Raw genomic sequence first — 5,195 nt, forward strand, 5'->3', positions numbered from 1 at the left:
TAGGCGTGCACAGAAAGAAGCCCTAAAGGAAGAGCCACGCTTCTTTTGCTAGACGACACTTGGCTGGGCCGATCATGTGCATAGCGAGTGGTCCGAAATGTGTCGCAGAAAGAAGATCGAAAGAAAAAAGAGGCACATACCCTTTGTTAGGCGACACCTGGGTCGGTGGGCCACGGATAGAGCGGTCATACTGAGTGGAGCCCCCTGCAAATAATACGTGATCAGCGTCGTGCTTCTCCTTAAGTACACTAATGTGTGCGGCATACCATAAATGCTGGTACTGCAGGACAGCTGAAACCCAGAGGGCAGCCAAAAAGAGGGTGATTTTCAGTCCTTTACTTTTGTTGCTCGGGTTGTGCGTGCTCCCAAGAAATTTTCTGAAGGAAAAAGAAACATCAACCATTCGAAAAGAATTCATATTTCGTTGCTTTATACCTCCAAAGCAGAATACATCAGATTATTGATTTATAGCTTCAGGGACTTGTCTAGCTGATAGAAGACCGCAGGTATTCAAAGCGTTTCCCCTTGTTTTCGCCTGTGGTTGGTACAAATTTACAGGAGCAGGTGGTCAGGTTCTGCAGTCAAACCCTCTCTTGCTGCACGCACCATCATGTTTCATCAGTCAATATGTCAGCTGCTGATTCCGCAATCTCCTCGCTGGACAGTCGATCCTAAAAGGAGAGGACCGTTATTTTACACTATTCCAACGGTTACTGCCACTTTGCACACAACTGCCGATAACATGTAATGTGAGACACATACTCCACTCCCCCCCCCCCCCCCCCCCCCAAAAAAAAGGGTGTTACTTGACCACTACATAAGCGTTCCTCAAATCTACTATCCTGTGCAATACGTTTATCGGAAAACAAAAATCTTATTTAAATCGCACGTTAATACCAAATGCAATTGACATCTGTTTAGCACAAAAGTCAGCAATACAATAATGTAAGTGACAGTTTAGTAGCAGAAACACGACAGCAGGTGATTAGAAACAGAAATATTACAATTTACAATTTTCAGTGACCATAATCGGCATTTCACGTAGAGCTTGAATATGCTCGTACCTAATTGTTTTCCTCAAGGGGCATCTTCCACTTGACAGTTCATAACCTCGGCTGCACCGAACGTAAGGCATATCGGCGTCTGGAAGCTTCCAAGCTGCCTGATAGTAGATCATCCCAGCATGCCTTGGGCGGGATGTATGCTGTAAACAGTTCCAACGCAACACATTTATTATGGCGGGAAAAATCATTTGTGTTGTCTACGTACCTTTAAACATTACGGCTTTGACAGTTAAATCACATGTATACTGATTCATTTTTTCTAACCACAATGACACGTTGCTTGCACACTAGAACAGAACGAGAACACACAAAAAAAGTTATCTCAGTGCCGGAGAACAAATTTTTATCGCCAAGGAACTAAGGACATCGAAAGACATACCAACCACACTGACCATGTCTCCCTTTGAACTCCTACGTTGCACGATTGCTGGCATTCGTGCTATCTGAAAATCGTTAAGCCACAGCGTATCGCTTATCGCGTAACATATTCTCACCTGCCCCGTTTCGATAGCGACGCATTTAGACGTAATCGAGCGACGTAGAGCAAATACTGCCGGCAACAATGCGTAAAAGCATGACAACTTATTTTTCTGACTCGACCCAACTCTTACAGCAGCGTAAGCATGAGCATGAATTATCTGAATTTTGAATCCCGTACATTGTGATCTGTATGAGTGCAACTATGGAATGAAGATGACTTCAGCATATATTTGCGGTAAGGTTTCAAGTTAGGTCAACACGCCGAAGTTTGAAGTCTGACGGAAGTCCGTCTGGTTGGGTTGATACGTGGTGACGCTGAAAACCCGAGGCACTGAGCCAACTAAAGCAAAAAGCACACGCACACACACACACACACACACACACACACACACACACACACGCACGCGCGCGCGCACACACACACATACACACAAGCGCGCACACACGCACGCGCGAGCGCACACACACACACACACACACACACGCGCGCACACACACGCGAGCACACACGCACGCGCGCGCGCACACACACATACACACACGCACGCGCGAGCGCACACACATACGCGCACACACACGCGCGCGCGAGCACACACACACACGCGAGCAAACACACGCGCGCGCGCACACACACACACACAAGCACGAATGCGCGAGCAAACACACACACGCACACACACACACACGCACGCGCGAGCACACACACACGCGCGCACGAGCACACACGCGCGCGCGCACACATACACGCACGCGCGAGCACACACACACGCGCGCACGAGCACACACGCGAGCAAACACACACGCGCACACGCACACGCGCGCTCGCGCGAGCACACAAACACGCACGCACGCCCGAGCACATACACACACGCGAGCACACACACACGCGTGCACGAACACGCGAGCACACACACACACGCGCACGAGCACACACACACACGTACGCACGCACACACACGGAGTGGCCGGTATCAAGAGCTACTCGAGATAAAGACGTCGTGACAGTCATTTTTCTCTAGCGCGAGCACGTGCCTTCCCCCAGTCGATTGCGTGTCCCCTGAAACGTGCTCAGCCAAAGCACCGGATTTAACCATTTATTTTTTCACGTCATAAACGTCCTTTTGTGTGTGTGTATATTAAATGTTTACTTCGGTCGGCGCAGTGCCTCGGGTTCGCTACATTCAGCTACACACGGAAGGATGCTGTGATTTCCTTTAAGACACTTAAAACTATACTTAAAACGCACTCTTAACGCCATTTCATTGTCTTTCGGGTACTTAAAGCTTTATTCATTTCGGTAGCGCAAAACAATTAAAGACAAGAGAGGACACGTAGACAGGACGGGCGCTATACATCAACTGACTTTACTGCAAGGAAACACACAAAAACCCGTTGCACAGGCGCGACGCGCTACATCACTCTACGAGGGCTTTTTTTTTTTCTTTTAATGTGTCTAATTTTTTTTGCGCTACCGAAATGAACACCAGTGATCACAACCAACTAGCCCGCATTACCACCTTAAGCCCTCACTCGTCCACCTAAAACTACCGCAGCAGAGTTTGAAGCATGGCGAAAAGTTGAATTAGCCGACACGTTGCGTATAGACGCCACGAAATATCATGTACCGGTGACAAGGACATGACAAACAGCCCAGACTGCCATTGACAGGAGCGAGTTACTGCGCACGCAGACCTCGTCTGGGCAAAGCTGATCTGGAGCACTTTGTTTATGCCGCCTACAGTATTTCACACCGTGATTGCAGCCTTCATCGAGCGTGTTGAAGGTATCAAGACGGCGACAGCAAGAAGGGTTAAACTTCTGTCCTTCATCTCTTCTCACATAAACGTGTATGGTAACGAATGATCTTAGTCGGATGTTTGATAATAATATACGCCCAAACACTCATCTTGTAATGTCAAACGCAGAGAAAATACTGCCAATAACAATGCATTACATAAAAGTATGACACGATTTATTTAAAACATAAAAGTATGACACGATTACATAAAAGTATGACACGACCCATCTCGTACAGTAGCGTAAGCATGAGCATGACTTCAGGCAAACACGCGACATAAGTACATATACACAAGCAAATAACGTACTGAAGAGAGAATATTGCTTACCTGCAAATCACATTTACTGCGGTCTTCGGGCAACGTAACAACGGATGCAACCCGCTCGACAATTGCGAGTCTCAGGCAAGCGAAGAATCAGCAATGCAGCTCGTCGCAACGGCCGCGCAGCCCACTGAACGTGCCCGTTGCAATGCATCGTGGCTGATTTGCGGCGGATCGCGCACGTTAATGACTGTCCTTCCTTGCTATATCACTAGTTACACGCCACTCACGTACACAACACGATTAGACCAGGCACGTTAACAAAGCGGGGAGCGTAAAACCTGGTTAAATCGATGAAACGAATAGCAGCACTGCACAAACGCGACTTCAACAACCGCACCAACCGCCTCGCATTCGAATACTCTTCCCGGCATACACCTCAAGCTGTGCAAAGCCTAGGAGAGATGACGCCGTCCCTGGTTTGATAAAGTTGAAGCGGCGCCTCGAGGACGCCACATTTGTTACTCACCGCGAGCTCATACATCTCTCTACGCGGCCTCTCTACTGGAGCGGCCGTCCCACGCTGTTTTGTGAACTCAGCGGCATCTTTTTCTCCCGTGTTGGCGAATTGATGACGGTTAACCGTGTTTGGTGCTATGTTGTCCCGTGACGTTTGCTGCACTTTACGATCCGTTAATTATAACGCGAAACAAACAAACAAACAAACTAGACAACACGACAGCGAAATTAAAATAAATTGTATTGCGAGTCTCGGAAAAATATTTTTCTCGCGCCACGGGATGGTTCTTCGATCGTATCGTCAGTTTAATTTGGTCGGTTGTCGTGTGCTCACAGTACTTTATCTTGTCGCCATATGCGAAGCTTCCCGGAGGCAAATTAATTACTTCTGCGGCTTAAAAGCAAAATAGATATAAGAGCTACATAATGAGTTGTTTAGCACAAATATTTGACCAACATATGATAGTTTTTCGTTCTTGTGCTTCTGCCGATGTTTGTGCAGATTATGTCACTTCATAAATTACGGGTTTTGGAAGCGGGCTCACCTTATTGAACTCCAGTTTTAGTTCATACCCCACCATCGCTTGCCTCAGTACGCCGCAATGTAAAATCGCTGCTCCTGTGATTTGCTTTTCTGCTGTCAAGACCCGTTCTGTGTGTACATCATCCGCTGTTCAATTGATAAAGCCAGCCTTGAACAAGACAGATCGCGATGTGACACATTGATCAATAAACTTCCACTCCATAGTGTAGGTCCCCTGACGGATGAGTCATTGCGCTTTTATAAGTTACAATCTAAAGGTTACAATGCTCATCGCGGTGCTTTAGCTTTTAACTTGGCACGCTGCTGTCGATGTAACCTTTATGAGAGAGGGAAATGAAGAAAACACAAAGATAAAATTGCTGTAACAGCCACGTAACTTATAAATTATAAGTTACATGTCTTTTTATGCTGTCGTAAACGTTACCGTGATTAGAGTGTAGTGATGTTGCACCTCAGATATGCATGATATTTACTTTTTGATCGACAACGTTCACAAGTAGGAACAGCCGTACCAGTTCAACATGGGTG

General features: G+C 47.0%; 1 long non-coding RNA gene across 1 annotated transcript; it reads right to left on the reverse strand.

Annotated features, from left to right (window-relative positions):
- Nucleotides 1–429: 429 nt before the first annotated feature.
- On the reverse strand, nucleotides 430–4,006 carry LOC125759584 (uncharacterized). Its single transcript, XR_007417190.1, has 3 exons — nucleotides 3,671–4,006; nucleotides 1,065–1,204; nucleotides 430–671 (listed from the first exon to the last, which is right to left on the reverse strand). It is a non-coding gene; the product is annotated as an uncharacterized LOC125759584 (long non-coding RNA).
- Between the last annotated feature and the right edge of the window lie 1,189 nt (nucleotides 4,007–5,195).

This window comes from Rhipicephalus sanguineus, chromosome 1 (genome assembly GCF_013339695.2).
Source record: "Rhipicephalus sanguineus isolate Rsan-2018 chromosome 1, BIME_Rsan_1.4, whole genome shotgun sequence".
Classification (NCBI taxonomy): domain Eukaryota; kingdom Metazoa; phylum Arthropoda; class Arachnida; order Ixodida; family Ixodidae; genus Rhipicephalus; species Rhipicephalus sanguineus.